This window comes from Oncorhynchus tshawytscha, linkage group LG20, assembly GCF_018296145.1.
Source record: "Oncorhynchus tshawytscha isolate Ot180627B linkage group LG20, Otsh_v2.0, whole genome shotgun sequence".
NCBI lineage: Eukaryota > Metazoa > Chordata > Actinopteri > Salmoniformes > Salmonidae > Oncorhynchus > Oncorhynchus tshawytscha.
In genome coordinates this window covers 9008742-9028090 of record NC_056448.1, presented here as the reverse complement: position 1 = coordinate 9028090, position 19349 = coordinate 9008742, and positions in this window count along the sequence as shown.

Below are 19349 nucleotides of genomic sequence, written 5' to 3'. Positions count from 1 at the left end.
TGCAACATTGAAATGCAGAAATAAGCACTTTCCATAAACAAGCTCTAAATCATGTTTGATGCACTCTGGATGTCCAATTTTTGCTGTGCTGTCTATTTGAGATGAACTGAACATTGTAGATAGTTTTCAGCAAGTTGCAACATGGAAATACAGAAATAAGCACTTTTCCATAAACAAGCTCTAAATCATGTTTGTTGCACTCTGGATGTCCAATTTTAGCTGTGCTGTCTATTTGAGATGAAATGAACATTGTAGACAGTTTTCAGCAAGTTGCAACATGGAAATACAGAAATAAGCACTTTTCCATAAACAAGCTCTAAATCATGTTTGATGCACTCTGGATAAAAAAAATGTTTTTGTTATGTTTATTCGAGATGTTATGAAAACACTGCAAACTGTTTTCAGTAAAGTTGCAACATTGAAATGCAGAAATAAGCACTTTCCATAAACAAGCTCTAAATCATGTTTGATGCACTCTGGATGTCCAATTTTTGCTGTGCTGTCTATTTGAGATGAACTGAACATTGTAGATAGTTTTCAGCAAGTTGCAACATGGAAATACTGAAATAAGCACTTTTCCATAAACAAGCTCTAAATCATGTTTGATGCACTCTGGATGTCCAATTTTTGCTGTGCTGTCTATTCGAGTTGAAATGAACATTGTGGACTGTTTTCAGCAACTTGCAACATTGAAATGCAGAAAAAAACGTTTTTCCATAAACAAGCTCTAAATCATGTTTGATGCACTCTGGATGTCCAATATTTGCTGTGCTGTCTATTTGACTTGAAATGAACATTGTGGGCAGTTTTCAGCAAGTTGCAACATGAAAATACAGAATTAGGCACTTTTCCATAAACAAGCTCTAAATCATGTTTGATGCACTCTGGATATCCAATTTTTGCTGTGCTGTCTATTTGAGATGAAATGAACATTGTGGACAGTTTTCAGCAAGTTGCAACATTGAAAAATGAGGAAATAAGTACTGTCTAACTCATGTTTGATGCACTCTGGATGTCCAATTTTTGCTGTGCTGTCTATTTGAGATGAAATGAACATTGTGGACAGTTTTCAGCAAGTTGCAACATGAAAATACAGAATTAAGCACTTTTCCATAAACAAGCTCTAAATCATGTTTGATGCACTCTGGATAAAAAAAAAAAATGTTTTTGTTATGTTTATTCGAGATGTTATGAAAACACTGCAAACTGTTTTCAGTAAGTTGCAACATTGAAATGCAGAAATAAGCACTTTCCATAAACAAGCTCTAACTCATGTTTGATGCACTCTGGATGTCCAATTTTTGCTGTGCTGTCTATTTGAGATGAACTGAACATTGTAGATAGTTTTCAGCAAGTTGCAACATGGAAATACAGAAATAAGCACTTTTCCATAAACAAGCTCTAAATCATGTTTGATGCACTCTGGATGTCCAGTTTTTGCTGTGCTCTCTATTTGAGTTGAAATGAACACCGTGGACAGTTTTCAGCAAGTTGCAACATGGAAATACAGAAATAAGCACTTTTCCATAAACAAGCTCTAAATCATGTTTGATGCACTGTGGATGTCCAATTTTGCTGTGCTGTCTATTTGACTTGAAATGAACACCGTGGACAGTTTTCAGCAAGTTGCAACATGGAAATACAGAAATAAGCACTTTTCCATAAACAAGCTCTAAATCATGTTTGATGCACTCTGGATGAAAAAAAAAGTTTTTGTTATGTTTATTCGAGATGTTATGAAAACACTGCAAACTGTTTTCAGTAAGTTGCAACATTGAAATGCAGAAATAAGCACTTTCCATAAACAAGCTCTAACTCATGTTTGATGCACTCTGGATGTCCAATTTTTGCTGTGCTGTCTATTTGAGATGAAATGAACATTGTGGACAGTTTTCAGCAAGTTGCAACATGGAAATACAGAAAAAAGCACTTTTCCATAAACAAGCTCTAAATCATGTTTGTTGCACTCTGGATGTCCAATTTTTGCTGTGCTGTCTATTTGAGATGAACTGAACATTGTAGATAGTTTTCAGCAAGTTGCAACATGGAAATACAGAAATAAGCACTTTTCCATAAACAAGCTCTAAATCATGTTTGTTGCACTCTGGATGAAAAAAAAATGTTTTTGTTATGTTTATTCGAGATGTTATGAAAACACTGCAAACTGTTTTCAGTAAGTTGCAACATTGAAATGCAGAAATAAGCACTTTCCATAAACAAGCTCTAAACTCATGTTTGTTGCACTCTGGATGTCCAATTTTTGCTGTGCTGTGTATTTGAGATGAACTGATCATTGTAGATAGTTTTCAGCAAGTTGCAACATGGAAATACAGAAATAAGCACTTTTCCATAAACAAGCTCTAAATCATGTTTGTTGCACTCTGGATGTCCAATTTTAGGTGTGCTGTCTATTTGAGATGAACTGAACATTGTAGATAGTTTTCAGCAAGTTGCAACATGGAAATACAGAAATAAGCACTTTTCCATAAACAAGCTCTAAATCATGTTTGATGCACTCTGGATGAAAAAAAATGTTTTTGTTATGTTTATTCGAGATGTTATGAAAACACTGCAAACTGTTTTCAGTAAAGTGCAACATTGAAATGCAGAAATAAGTACTTTCCATAAACAAGCTCTAAATCATGTTTTGATGCACTCTGGATGTCCAATATTTGCTGTGCTGTCTATTTGAGATGAACTGAACATTGTAGATAGTTTTCAGCAAGTTGCAACATGGAAATACAGAAATAAGCACTTTTCCATAAACAAGCTCTAAATCATGTTTGATGCACTCTGGATGTCCAGTTTTTGCTGTGCTCTCTATTTGAGTTGAAATGAACACCGTGGACAGTTTTCAGCAAGTTGCAACATGGAAATACAGAAATAAGCACTTTTCCATAAACAAGCTCTAAATCATGTTTGATGCACTCTGGATGTCCAATTTTTGCTGTGCTGTCTATTTGACTTGAAATGAACACCGTGGGCAGTTTTCAGCAAGTTGCAACATGAAAATACAGAATTAGGCACTTTTCCATAAACAAGCTCTAAATCATGTTTGATGCACTCTGGATATCAAATTTTTGCTGTGCTGTCTATTTGAGATGAAATGAACATTGTGGACAGTTTTCAGCAAGTTGCAACATTGAAATGAGGAAATAAGTACTGTCTAACTCATGTTTGATGCACTCTGGATGTCCAATTTTTGCTGTGCTGTCTATTTGAGATGAAATGAACATTGTGGACAGTTTTCAGCAAGTTGCAACATGAAAATACAGAATTAAGCACTTTTCCATAAACAAGCTCTAAATCATGTTTGATGCACTCTGGATAAAAAAATGTTTTTGTTATGTTTATTCGAGATGTTATGAAAACACTGTAAACTGTTTTCAGTAAGTTGCAACATTGAAATGCAGAAATAAGCACTTTCCATAAACAAGCTCTAAATCATGTTTGATGCACTCTGGATGTCCAATTTTTGCTGTGCTGTCTATTTGAGATGAACTGAACATTGTAGATAGTTTTCAGCAAGTTGCAACATGGAAATACTGAAATAAGCACTTTTCCATAAACAAGCTCTAAATCATGTTTGATCCACTCTGGATGTCCAATTTTTGCTGTGCTGTCTATTCGAGTTGAAATGAACATTGTGGACAGTTTTCAGCAAGTTGCAACATTGAAATGCAGAAAAAACTTTTTTTCCATAAACAAGCTCTAAATCATGTTTGATGCACTCTGGATGTCCAATTTTTGCTGTGCTGTCTATTTGAGTTGAAATGAACACCGTGGACAGTTTTCAGCAAGTTGCAACATGGAAATACAGAAAAAGCACTTTTCCATAAACAAGCTCTAAATCATGTTTGATGCACTCTGGATGAAAAAAAATGTTTTTGTTATGTTTATTCGAGATGTTATGAAAACACTGCAAACTGTTTTCAGTAAGTTGCAACATTGAAATGCAGAAATAAGCACTTTCCATAAACAAGCTCTAACTCATGTTTGTTGCACTCTGGATGTCCAATTTTTGCTGTGCTGTCTATTTGAGATGAAATGAACATTGTAGATAGTTTTCAGCAAGTTGCAACATGGAAATACAGAAATAAGCACTTTTCCATAAACAAGCTCTAAATCATGTTTGTTGCACTCTGGATGTCCAATTTTAGCTGTGCTGTCTATTTGAGATGAACTGAACATTGTAGATAGTTTTCAGCAAGTTGCAACATGGAAATACAGAAATAAGCACTTTTCCATAAACAAGCTCTAAATCATGTTTGTTGCACTCTGGATGAAAAAAATGTTTTTGTTATGTTTATTCGAGATGTTATGAAAACACTGCAAACTGTTTTCAGTAAAGTGCAACATTGAAATGCAGAAATAAGTACTTTCCATAAACAAGCTCTAAATCATGTTTTGATGCACTCTGGATGTCCAATATTTGCTGTGCTGTCTATTTGAGATGAACTGAACATTGTAGATAGTTTTCAGCAAGTTGCAACATGGAAATACAGAAATAAGCACTTTTCCATAAACAAGCTCTAAATCATGTTTGATGCACTCTGGATGTCCAGTTTTTGCTGTGCTCTCTATTTGAGTTGAAATGAACACCGTGGACAGTTTTCAGCAAGTTGCAACATGGAAATACAGAAATAAGCACTTTTCCATAAACAAGCTCTAAATCATGTTTGATGCACTCTGGATGTCCAATTTTTGCTGTGCTGTCTATTTGACTTGAAATGAACACCGTGGGCAGTTTTCAGCAAGTTGCAACATTGAAATGAGGAAATAAGTACTGTCTAACTCATGTTTGATGCACTCTGGATGTCCAATTTTTGCTGTGCTGTCTATTTGAGATGAAATGAACATTGTGGACAGTTTTCAGCAAGTTGCAACATGAAAATACAGAATTAAGCACTTTTCCATAAACAAGCTCTAAATCATGTTTGATGCACTCTGGATAAAAAATGTTTTTGTTATGTTTTATTCGAGATGTTATGAAAACACTGCAAACTGTTTTCAGCAAGTTGCAACATTGAAATGCAGAAATAAGCACTTTCCATAAACAAGCTCTAAATCATGTTTGATGCACTCTGGATGTCCAATTTTTGCTGTGCTGTCTATTTGAGATTAAATGAACATTGTAGATAGTTTTCAGCAAGTTGCAACATGGAAATACAGAAATAAGCACTTTTCCATAAACAAGCTCTAAATCATGTTTGATGCACTCTGGATGTCCAATTTTTTGCTGTGCTCTCTATTTGAGTTGAAATGAACACCGTGGACAGTTTTCAGCAAGTTGCAACATGGAAATACAGAAATAAGCACTTTTCCATAAACAAGCTCTAAATCATGTTTGATGCACTGTGGATGTCCAATTTTGCTGTGCTGCTGTCTATTTGACTTGAAATGAACACCGTGGACAGTTTTCAGCAAGTTGCAACATGGAAATACAGAAATAAGCACTTTTCCATAAACAAGCTCTAAATCATGTTTGATGCACTCTGGATGAAAAAAAGTTTTTGTTATGTTTATTCGAGATGTTATGAAAACACTGCAAACTGTTTTCAGTAAGTTGCAACATTGAAATACAGAAATAAGCACTTTTCCATAAACAAGCTCTAATCATGTTTGATGCACTCTGGATGTCCAATTTTTGCTGTGCTGTCTATTTGAGATGAAATGAACATTGTTGACAGTTTTCAGCAAGTTGCAACATGGAAATACAGAAAAAGCACTTTTCCATAAACAAGCTCTAAATCATGTTTGTTGCACTCTGGATGTCCAATGTTTTTGCTGTGCTGTCTATTTGAGATGAATGAACATTGTAATAGTTTTCAGCAAGTTGCAACATGGAAATACAGAAATAAGCACTTTTCCATAAACAAGCTCTAAATCATGTTTGATGCACTCTGGATGAAAAAAATGTTTTTGTTATGTTTATTTGAGATGAAAAACACTGCAAACTGTTTTCAGTAAGTTGCAACATTGAAATGCAGAAATAAGCACTTTCCATAAACAAGCTCTAAATCATGTTTGATGCACTCTGGATGTCCAATTTTTGCTGTTGCTGTCTATTTGAGATGAACTGAACATTGCAGATTGTTTTCAGCAAGTTGCAACATGGAAATACAGAAATAAGCACTTTTCCATAAACAAGCTCTAAATCATGTTTGTTGCACTCTGGATGTCCAATTTTTGCTGTGCTGTTTATTTGAGATGAAATGAACATTGTAGACAGTTTTCAGCAAGTTGCAACATGGAAATACAGAAATAAGCACTTTTCCATAAACAAGCTCTAAATCATGTTTGATGCACTCTGGATGAAAAAAATGTTTTTGTTATGTTTATTCGAGATGTTATGAAAACACTGCAAACTGTTTTCAGTAAGTTGCAACATTGAAATGCAGAAATAAGCACTTTCCATAAACAAGCTCTAAATCATGTTTGATGCACTCTGGATGTCCAATTTTTGCTGTGCTGTCTATTTGACTTGAAATGAACATTGTGGACAGTTTTCAGCAAGTTGCAACATGGAAATACAGAAATAAGCACTTTTCCATAAACAAGCTCTAAATCATGTTTGATGCACTCTGGATGTCCAATTTTTGCTGTGCTGTCTATTTGACTTGAAATGAACACCGTGGGCAGTTTTCAGCAAGTTGCAACATGAAAATACAGAATTAGGCACTTTTCCATAAACAAGCTCTAAATCATGTTTGATGCACTCTGGATATCCAATTTTTGCTGTGCTGTCTATTTGAGATGAAATGAACATTGTGGACAGTTTTCAGCAAGTTGCAACATTGAAATGAGGAAATAAGTACTGTCTAACTCATGTTTGATGCACTCTGGATGTCCAATTTTTGCTGTGCTGTCTATTTGAGATGAAATGAACATTGTGGACAGTTTTCAGCAAGTTGCAACATGAAAATACAGAATTAAGCACTTTTCCATAAACAAGCTCTAAATCATGTTTGATGCACTCTGGATAAAAAAAATGTTTTTGTTATGTTTATTCGAGATGTTATGAAAACACTGCAAACTGTTTTCAGTAAGTTGCAACATTGAAATGCAGAAATAAGCACTTTCCATAAACAAGCTCTAACTCATGTTTGATGCACTCTGGATGTCCAATTTTTGCTGTGCTGTCTATTTGAGATGAACTGAACATTGTAGATAGTTTTCAGCAAGTTGCAACATGGAAATACAGAAATAAGCACTTTTCCATAAACAAGCTCTAAATCATGTTTGATGCACTCTGGATGTCCAGTTTTTGCTGTGCTCTCTATTTGAGTTGAAATGAACACCGTGGACAGTTTTCAGCAAGTTGCAACATGGAAATACAGAAATAAGCACTTTTCCATAAACAAGCTCTAAATCATGTTTGATGCACTGTGGATGTCCAATTTTGCTGTGCTGTCTATTTGACTTGAAATGAACACCATTGTGGACAGTTTTCAGCAAGTTGCAACATGGAAATACAGAAATAAGCACTTTTCCATAAACAAGCTCTAAATCATGTTTGATGCACTCTGGATGAAAAAAAAGTTTTTGTTATGTTTATTCGAGTTGTTATGAAAACACTGCAAACTGTTTTCAGTAAGTTGCAACATTGAAATGCAGAAATAAGCACTTTCCATAAACAAGCTCTAAATCATGTTTGATGCACTCTGGATGTCCAATTTTTGCTGTGCTGTCTTATTTGAGATGAAATGAACATTGTAGACAGTTTTCAGCAAGTTGCAACATGGAAATACAGAAATAAGCACTTTTCCATAAACAAGCTCTAAATCATGTTTGTTGCACTCTGGATGTCCAATTTTTGCTGTGCTGTCTATTTGAGTTGAAATGAACACCGTGGACAGTTTTCAGCAAGTTGCAACATGGAAATACAGAAATAAGCACTTTTCCATAAACAAGCTCTAAATCATGTTTGATGCACTCTGGATGTCCAATTTTGCTGTGCTGTCTATTTGAGATGAAATGAACATTGTGGACAGTTTTCAGCAAGTTGCAACATTGAAATGAGAAATAAGTACTTTTCCATAAACAAGCTCTAAATCATGTTTGATGCACTCTGGATGTCCAATTTTTGCTGTGCTGTCTATTTGAGATGAAATGAACATTGTAGACAGTTTTCAGCAAGTTGCAACATGAAAATACAGAATTAAGCACTTTTCCATAAACAAGCTCTAAATCATGTTTGATGCACTCTGGATAAAAAAATGTTTTTGTTATGTTTATTTGAGATGTTATGAAAACACTGCAAACTGTTTTCAGTAAGTTGCAACATTGAAATGCAGAAATAAGCATTTTCCATAAACAAGCTCTAAATCATGTTTGATGCACTCTGGATGTCCAATTTTTGCTGTGCTGTCTATTTGAGATGAACTGAACATTGTAGATAGTTTTCAGCAAGTTGCAACATGGAAATACAGAAATAAGCACTTTTCCATAAACAAGCTCTAAATCATGTTTGTTGCACTCTGGATGTCCAATTTTAGCTGTGCTGTCTATTTGAGATGAACTGAACATTGTAGATAGTTTTCAGCAAGTTGCAACATGGAAATACAGAAATAAGCACTTTTCCATAAACAAGCTCTAAATCATGTTTGATGCACTCTGGATGAAAAAAAATGTTTTTGTTATGTTTATTCGAGATGTTATGAAAACACTGCAAACTGTTTTCAGTAAAGTGCAACATTGAAATGCAGAAATAAGTACTTTCCATAAACAAGCTCTAAATCATGTTTTGATGCACTCTGGATGTCCAATTTTTGCTGTGCTGTCTATTTGAGATGAACTGAACATTGTAGATAGTTTTCAGCAAGTTGCAACATGGAAATACAGAAATAAGCACTTTTCCATAAACAAGCTCTAAATCATGTTTGATGCACTCTGGATGTCCAGTTTTTGCTGTGCTCTCTATTTGAGTTGAAATGAACACCGTGGACAGTTTTCAGCAAGTTGCAACATGGAAATACAGAAATAAGCACTTTTCCATAAACAAGCTCTAAATCATGTTTGATGCACTCTGGATGTCCAATTTTTGCTGTGCTGTCTATTTGAGATGAAATGAACATTGTGGACAGTTTTCAGCAAGTTGCAACATGAAAATACAGAATTAAGCACTTTTCCATAAACAAGCTCTAAATCATGTTTGATGCACTCTGGATGAAAAAAAAAATGTTTTTGTTATGTTTATTCGAGATGTTATGAAAACACTGCAAACTGTTTTCAGTAAGTTGCAACATTGAAATGCAGAAATAAGCACTTTCCATAAACAAGCTCTAACTCATGTTTGATGCACTCTGGATGTCCAATTTTTGCTGTGCTGTCTATTTGAGATGAAAGAACATTGTGGACAGTTTTCAGCAAGTTGCAACATGGAAATACAGAAATAAGCACTTTTCCATAAACAAGCTCTAAATCATGTTTGATGCACTCTGGATGTCCAATTTTGCTGTGCTGTCTATTTGAGATGAAACTGAACATTGTAGATAGTTTTCAGCAAGTTGCAACATGGAAATACAGAAATAAGCACTTTTCCATAAACAAGCTCTAATCATGTTTGTTGCACTCTGGATGTCCAATTTTTGCTGTGCTGTCTATTTGAGATGAAATGAACATTGTTGACAGTTTTCAGCAAGTTGCAACATGGAAATACAGAAAAAAGCACTTTTCCATAAACAAGCTCTAAATCATGTTTGAGGCACTCTGGATGAAAAAAAATGTTTTTGTTATGTTTATTCGAGATGTTATGAAAACACTGCAAACTGTTTTCAGTAAGTTGCAACATTGAAATGCAGAAATAAGCACTTTCCATAAACAAGCTCTAAATCATGTTTGATGCACTCTGGATGTCCAATTTTTGCTGTGCTGTCTATTTGAGATGAAATGAACATTGTGGACAGTTTTCAGCAAGTTGCAACATTGAAATACAGAAATAAGCACTTTTCCATAAACAAGCTCTAATCATGTTTGTTGCACTCTGGATGTCCAATTTTTGCTGTGCTGTCTATTTGAGATGAAATGAACATTGTTGACAGTTTTCAGCAAGTTGCAACATGGAAATACAGAAAAAAGCACTTTTCCATAAACAAGCTCTAAATCATGTTTGAGGCACTCTGGATGAAAAAAATGTTTTTGTTATGTTTATTCGAGATGTTATGAAAACACTGCAAACTGTTTTCAGTAAGTTGCAACATTGAAATGCAGAAATAAGCACTTTCCATAAACAAGCTCTAACTCATGTTTGTTGCACTCTGGATGTCCAATTTTTGCTGTGCTGTGTATTTGAGATGAACTGAACATTGTAGATAGTTTTCAGCAAGTTGCAACATGGAAATACAGAAATAAGCACTTTTCCATAAACAAGCTCTAAATCATGTTTGTTGCACTCTGGATGTCCAATTTTAGCTGTGCTGTCTATTTGAGATGAACTGAACATTGTAGATAGTTTTCAGCAAGTTGCAACATGGAAATACAGAAATAAGCACTTTTCCATAAACAAGCTCTAAATCATGTTTGTTGCACTCTGGATAAAAAAAATGTTTTTGTTATGTTTATTCGAGATGTTATGAAAACACTGCAAACTGTTTTCAGTAAAGTGCAACATTGAAATGCAGAAATAAGTACTTTCCATAAACAAGCTCTAAATCATGTTTTGATGCACTCTGGATGTCCAATATTTGCTGTGCTGTCTATTTGAGATGAACTGAACATTGTAGATAGTTTTCAGCAAGTTGCAACATGGAAATACAGAAATAAGCACTTTTCCATAAACAAGCTCTAAATCATGTTTGATGCACTCTGGATGTCCAGTTTTTGCTGTGCTCTCTATTTGAGTTGAAATGAACACCGTGGACAGTTTTCAGCAAGTTGCAACATGGAAATACAGAAATAAGCACTTTTCCATAAACAAGCTCTAAATCATGTTTGATGCACTCTGGATGTCCAATTTTTGCTGTGCTGTCTATTTGACTTGAAATGAACACCGTGGGCAGTTTTCAGCAAGTTGCAACATGAAAATACAGGCAGTTTTCCATAAACAAGCTCTAAATCATGTTTGATGCACTCTGGATATCAAATTTTTGCTGTGCTGATTTGAGATGAAATGAACATTGTGGACAGTTTTCAGCAAGTTGCAACATTGAAATGAGGAAATAAGTACTGTCTAAATCATGTTTGATGCACTCTGGATGTCCAATTTTTGCTGTGCTGTCTATTTGAGATGAAATGAACATTGTGGACAGTTTTCAGCAAGTTGCAACATGAAAATACAGAATTAAGCACTTTTCCATAAACAAGCTCTAAATCATGTTTGATGCACTCTGGATAAAAAAATGTTTTTGTTATGTTTATTCGAGATGTTATGAAAACACTGCAAACTGTTTTCAGTAAGTTGCAACATTGAAATGCAGAAATAAGCACTTTCCATAAACAAGCTCTAACTCATGTTTGATGCACTCTGGATGTCCAATTTTTGCTGTGCTGTCTATTTGAGATGAACTGAACATTGTAGATAGTTTTCAGCAAGTTGCAACATGGAAATACAGAAATAAGCACTTTTCCATAAACAAGCTCTAAATCATGTTTGATGCACTCTGGATGTCCAGTTTTTGCTGTGCTCTCTATTTGAGTTGAAATGAACACCGTGGACAGTTTTCAGCAAGTTGCAACATGGAAATACAGAAATAAGCACTTTTCCATAAACAAGCTCTAAATCATGTTTGATGCACTGTGGATGTCCAATTTTTGCTGTGCTGTCTATTTGACTTGAAATGAACACCGTGGACAGTTTTCAGCAAGTTGCAACATGGAAATACAGAAATAAGCACTTTTCCATAAACAAGCTCTAAATCATGTTTGATGCACTCTGGATGAAAAAAAAAGTTTTTGTTATGTTTATTCGAGATGTTATGAAAACACTGCAAACTGTTTTCAGTAAGTTGCAACATTGAAATGCAGAAATAAGCACTTTCCATAAACAAGCTCTAACTCATGTTTGATGCACTCTGGATGTCCAATTTTTGCTGTGCTGTCTATTTGAGATGAAATGAACATTGTGGACAGTTTTCAGCAAGTTGCAACATGGAAATACAGAAAAAAGCACTTTTCCATAAACAAGCTCAAAATCATGTTTGTTGCACTCTGGATGTCCAATTTTTGCTGTGCTGTCTATTTGAGATGAACTGAACATTGTAGATAGTTTTCAGCAAGTTGCAACATGGAAATACAGAAATAAGCACTTTTCCATAAACAAGCTCTAATCATGTTTGTTGCACTCTGGATGTCCAATTTTTGCTGTGCTGTCTATTTGAGATGAAATGAACATTGTTGACAGTTTTCAGCAAGTTGCAACATGGAAATACAGAAAAAAGCACTTTTCCATAAACAAGCTCTAAATCATGTTTGAGGCACTCTGGATGAAAAAAAATGTTTTTGTTATGTTTATTCGAGATGTTATGAAAACACTGCAAACTGTTTTCAGTAAGTTGTAACATTGAAATACAGAAATAAGCACTTTTCCATAAACAAGCTCTAATCATGTTTGTTGCACTCTGGATGTCCAATTTTTGCTGTGCTGTCTATTTGAGATGAAATTAACATTGTTGACAGTTTTCAGCAAGTTGCAACATGGAAATACAGAAAAAAGCACTTTTCAATAAACAAGCTCTAAATCATGTTTGAGGCACTCTGGATGAAAAAAATTTTTTGTTATGTTTATTCGAGATGTTATGAAAACACTGCAAACTGTTTTCAGTAAGTTGCAACATTGAAATGCAGAAATAAGCACTTTCCATAAACAAGCTCTAAATCATGTTTGTTGCACTCTGGATGTCCAATTTTTGCTGTGCTGTTATTTGAGATGAACTGAACATTGTAGATAGTTTTCAGCAAGTTGCAACATGGAAATACAGAAATAAGCACTTTTCCATAAACAAGCTCTAAATCATGTTTGTTGCACTCTGGATGTCCAATTTTAGCTGTGCTGTCTATTTGAGATGAACTGAACATTGTAGATAGTTTTCAGCAAGTTGCAACATGGAAATACAGAAATAAGCACTTTTCCATAAACAAGCTCTAAATCATGTTTGTTGCACTCTGGATGTCCAATTTTAGCTGTGCTGTTTATTTGAGATGAACTGAACATTGTAGATAGTTTTCAGCAAGTTGCAACATGGAAATACAGAAATAAGCACTTTTCCATAAACAAGCTCTAAATCATGTTTGTTGCACTCTGGATGTCAATTTTAGCTGTGCTGTCTATTTGAGATGAACTGAACATTGTAGATAGTTTTCAGCAAGTTGCAACATGGAAATACAGAAATAAGCACTTTTCCATAAACAAGCTCTAAATCATGTTTGTTGCACTCTGGATGTCCAATTTTAGCTGTGCTGTCTATTTGAGATGAAATGAACATTGTAGACAGTTTTCAGCAAGTTGCAACATGGAAATACAGAAATAAGCACTTTTCCATAAACAAGCTCTAATTCAAGTTTGATGCACTCTGGATAAAAAAAATGTTTTTGTTATGTTTATTCGAGATGTTATGAAAACACTGCAAACTGTTTTCAGTAAGTTGCAACATTGAAATGCAGAAATAAGCACTTTTCCATAAACAAGCTCTAAATCATGTTTGTTGCACTCTGGATGTCCAATTTTAGCTGTGCTGTCTATTTGAGATGAACTGAACATTGTAGATAGTTTTCAGCAAGTTGCAACATGGAAATACAGAAATAAGCACTTTTCCATAAACAAGCTCTAAATCATGTTTGTTGCACTCTGGATGTCCAATTTTAGCTGTGCTGTTTATTTGAGATGAACTGAACATTGTAGATAGTTTTCAGCAAGTTGCAACATGGAAATACAGAAATAAGCACTTTTCCATAAACAAGCTCTAAATCATGTTTGTTGCACTCTGGATGTCAATTTTAGCTGTGCTGTCTATTTGAGATGAACTGAACATTGTAGATAGTTTTCAGCAAGTTGCAACATTGAAATACAGAAATAAGCACTTTTCCATAAACAAGCTCTAAATCATGTTTGTTGCACTCTGGATGTCCAATTTTAGCTGTGCTGTTTATTTGAGATGAACTGAACATTGTAGATAGTTTTCAGCAAGTTGCAACATGGAAATACAGAAATAAGCACTTTTCCATAAACAAGCTCTAAATCATGTTTGTTGCACTCTGGATGTCCAATTTTAGCTGTGCTGTCTATTTGAGATGAACTGAACATTGTAGATAGTTTTCAGCAAGTTGCAACATGGAAATACAGAAATAAGCACTTTTCCATAAACAAGCTCTAAATCATGTTTGTTGCACTCTGGATGTCCAATTTTAGCTGTGCTGTCTATTTGAGATGAAATGAACATTGTAGACAGTTTTCAGCAAGTTGCAACATGGAAATACAGAAATAAGCACTTTTCCATAAACAAGCTCTAATTCAAGTTTGATGCACTCTGGATAAAAAAAATGTTTTGTTATGTTTATTCGAGATGTTATGAAAACACTGCAAACTGTTTTCAGTAAGTTGCAACATTGAAATGCAGAAATAAGCACTTTTCCATAAACAAGCTCTAAATCATGTTTGTTGCACTCTGGATGTCCAATTTTAGCTGTGCTGTCTATTTGAGATGAACTGAACATTGTAGATAGTTTTCAGCAAGTTGCAACATGGAAATACAGAAATAAGCACTTTTCCATAAACAAGCTCTAAATCATGTTTGTTGCACTCTGGATGTCCAATTTTAGCTGTGCTGTTTATTTGAGATGAACTGAACATTGTAGATAGTTTTCAGCAAGTTGCAACATGGAAATACAGAAATAAGCACTTTTCCATAAACAAGCTCTAAATCATGTTTGTTGCACTCTGGATGTCCAATTTTAGCTGTGCTGTTTATTTGAGATGAACTGAACATTGTAGATAGTTTTCAGCAAGTTGCAACATGGAAATACAGAAATAAGCACTTTTCCATAAACAAGCTCTAAATCATGTTTGTTGCACTCTGGATGTCAATTTTAGCTGTGCTGTCTATTTGAGATGAACTGAACATTGTAGATAGTTTTCAGCAAGTTGCAACATGGAAATACAGAAATAAGCACTTTTCCATAAACAAGCTCTAAATCATGTTTGTTGCACTCTGGATGTCAATTTTAGCTGTGCTGTCTATTTGAGATGAAATGAACATTGTAGACAGTTTTCAGCAAGTTGCAACATGGAAATACAGAAATAAGCACTTTTCCATAAACAAGCTCTAATTCAAGTTTGATGCACTCTGGATAAAAAAAATGTTTTTGTTATGTTTATTCGAGATGTTATGATGAAAACACTGCAAACTGTTTTCAGTAAGTTGCAACATTGAAATGCAGAAATAAGCACTTTTCCATAAACAAGCTCTAAATCATGTTTGTTGCACTCTGGATGTCCAATTTTAGCTGTGCTGTCTATTTGAGATGAACTGAACATTGTAGATAGTTTTCAGCAAGTTGCAACATGGAAATACAGAAATAAGCACTTTTCCATAAACAAGCTCTAAATCATGTTTGTTGCACTCTGGATGTCCAATTTTAGCTGTGCTGTTTATTTGAGATGAACTGAACATTGTAGATAGTTTTCAGCAAGTTGCAACATGGAAATACAGAAATAAGCACTTTTCCATAAACAAGCTCTAAATCATGTTTGTTGCACTCTGGATGTCCAATTTTAGCTGTGCTGTTTATTTGAGATGAACTGAACATTGTAGATAGTTTTCAGCAAGTTGCAACATGGAAATACAGAAATAAGCACTTTTCCATAAACAAGCTCTAAATCATGTTTGTTGCACTCTGGATGTCCAATTTTAGCTGTGCTGTCTATTTGAGATGAACTGAACATTGTAGATAGTTTTCAGCAAGTTGCAACATGGAAATACAGAAATAAGCACTTTTCCATAAACAAGCTCTAAATCATGTTTGTTGCACTCTGGATGTCCAATTTTAGCTGTGCTGTCTATTTGAGATGAAATGAACATTGTAGACAGTTTTCAGCAAGTTGCAACATGGAAATACAGAAATAAGCACTTTTCCATAAACAAGCTCTAATTCAAGTTTGATGCACTCTGGATAAAAAAAAATGTTTTTGTTATGTTTATTCGAGATGTTATGAAAACACTGCAAACTGTTTTCAGTAAGTTGCAACATTGAAATGCAGAAATAAGCACTTTTCCATAAACAAGCTCTAAATCATGTTTGTTGCACTCTGGATGTCCAATTTTAGCTGTGCTGTCTATTTGAGATGAACTGAACATTGTAGATAGTTTTCAGCAAGTTGCAACATGGAAATACAGAAATAAGCACTTTTCCATAAACAAGCTCTAAATCATGTTTGTTGCACTCTGGATGTCCAATTTTAGCTGTGCTGTTTATTTGAGATGAACTGAACATTGTAGATAGTTTTCAGCAAGTTGCAACATGGAAATACAGAAATAAGCACTTTTCCATAAACAAGCTCTAAATCATGTTTGTTGCACTCTGGATGTCCAATTTTAGCTGTGCTGTCTATTTGAGATGAACTGAACATTGTAGATAGTTTTCAGCAAGTTGCAACATGGAAATACAGAAATAAGCACTTTTCCATAAACAAGCTCTAAATCATGTTTGTTGCACTCTGGATGTCCAATTTTAGCTGTGCTGTCTATTTGAGATGAACTGAACATTGTAGATAGTTTTCAGCAAGTTGCAACATGGAAATACAGAAATAAGCACTTTTCCATAAACAAGCTCTAAATCATGTTTGTTGCACTCTGGATGTCCAATTTTAGCTGTGCTGTCTATTTGAGATGAAATGAACATTGTAGACAGTTTTCAGCAAGTTGCAACATGGAAATACAGAAATAAGCACTTTTCCATAAACAAGCTCTAATTCAAGTTTGATGCACTCTGGATAAAAAAAATGTTTTTGTTATGTTTATTCGAGATGTTATGAAAACACTGCAAACTGTTTTCAGTAAGTTGCAACATTGAAATGCAGAAATAAGCACTTTTCCATAAACAAGCTCTAAATCATGTTTGTTGCACTCTGGATGTCCAATTTTAGCTGTGCTGTCTATTTGAGATGAACTGAACATTGTAGATAGTTTTCAGCAAGTTGCAACATGGAAATACAGAAATAAGCACTTTTCCATAAACAAGCTCTAAATCATGTTTGTTGCACTCTGGATGTCCAATTTTAGCTGTGCTGTTTATTTGAGATGAACTGAACATTGTAGATAGTTTTCAGCAAGTTGCAACATGGAAATACAGAAATAAGCACTTTTCCATAAACAAGCTCTAAATCATGTTTGTTGCACTCTGGATGTCCAATTTTAGCTGTGCTGTTTATTTGAGATGAACTGAACATTGTAGATAGTTTTCAGCAAGTTGCAACATGGAAATACAGAAATAAGCACTTTTCCATAAACAAGCTCTAAATCATGTTTGTTGCACTCTGGATGTCCAATTTTAGCTGTGCTGTCTATTTGAGATGAACTGAACATTGTAGATAGTTTTCAGCAAGTTGCAACATGGAAATACAGAAATAAGCACTTTTCCATAAACAAGCTCTAAATCATGTTTGTTGCACTCTGGATGTCCAATTTTAGCTGTGCTGTCTATTTGAGATGAAATGAACATTGTAGACAGTTTTCAGCAAGTTGCAACATGGAAATACAGAAATAAGCACTTTTCCATAAACAAGCTCTAATTCAAGTTTGATGCACTCTGGATAAAAAAAAATGTTTTTGTTATGTTTATTCGAGATGTTATGAAAACACTGCAAACTGTTTTCAGTAAGTTGCAACATTAATGCAGAAATAAGCACTTTTCCATAAACAAGCTCTAAATCATGTTTGTTGCACTCTGGATGTCCAATTTTAGCTGTGCTGTTTATTTGAGATGAACTGAACATTGTAGATAGTTTTCAGCAAGTTGCAACATGGAAATACAGAAATAAGCACTTTTCCATAAACAAGCTCTAAATCATGTTTGTTGCACTCTGGATGTCCAATTTTAGCTGTGCTGTTTATTTGAGATGAACTGAACATTGTAGATAGTTTTCAGCAAGTTGCAACATGGAAATACAGAAATAAGCACTTTTCCATAAACAAGCTCTAAATCATGTTTGTTGCACTCTGGATGTCCAATTTTAGCTGTGCTGTTTATTTGAGATGAACTGAACATTGTAGATAGTTTTCAGCAAGTTGCAACATGGAAATACAGAAATAAGCACTTTTCCATAAACAAGCTCTAAATCATGTTTGTTGCACTCTGGATGTCCAATTTTAGCTGTGCTGTCTATTTGATATCAAGTTTGATGCACTCTGGATAAAAAAAATGTTTTTGTTATGTTTATTCGAGATGTTATGAAAACACTGCAAACTGTTTTCAGTAAGTTGCAACATTGAAATGCAGAAATAAGCACTTTTCCATAAACAAGCTCTAAATCATGTTTGTTGCACTCTGGATGTCCAATTTTAGCTGTGCTGTCTATTTGAGATGAACTGAACATTGTAGATAGTTTTCAGCAAGTTGCAACATGGAAATACAGAAATAAGCACTTTTCCATAAACAAGCTCTAAATCATGTTTGTTGCACTCTGGATGTCCAATTTTAGCTGTGCTGTTTATTTGAGATGAACTGAACATTGTAGATAGTTTTCAGCAAGTTGCAACATGGAAATACAGAAATAAGCACTTTTCCATAAACAAGCTCTAAATCATGTTTGTTGCACTCTGGATGTCCAATTTTAGCTGTGCTGTTTATTTGAGATGAATGAACATTGTAGATAGTTTTCAGCAAGTTGCAACATGGAAATACAGAAATAAGCACTTTTCCATAAACAAGCTCTAAATCATGTTTGTTGCACTCTGGATGTCCAATTTTTGCTGTGCTGTCTATTTGAGATGAAATGAACATTGTAGATAGTTTTCAGCAAGTTGCAACATGGAAATACAGAAATAAGCACTTTTCCATAAACAAGCTCTAAATCATGTTTGTTGCACTCTGGATGTCCAATTTTAGCTGTGCTGTCTATTTGAGATGAAATGAACATTGTAGACAGTTTTCAGCAAGTTGCAACATGGAAATACAGAAATAAGCACTTTTCCATAAACAAGCTCTAATTCAAGTTTGATGCACTCTGGATAAAAAAAATGTTGTTGTTATGTTTATTCGAGATGTTATGAAAACACTGCAAACTGTTTTCAGTAAGTTGCAACATTGAAATGAGGAAATAAGTACTGTTCCATAAAACAAGCTCTACATCATGTTTGATGCACTCTGGATTAAAAAATGTTTTTGTTAAATTTATTCGAGATGTTAATGAAAACATT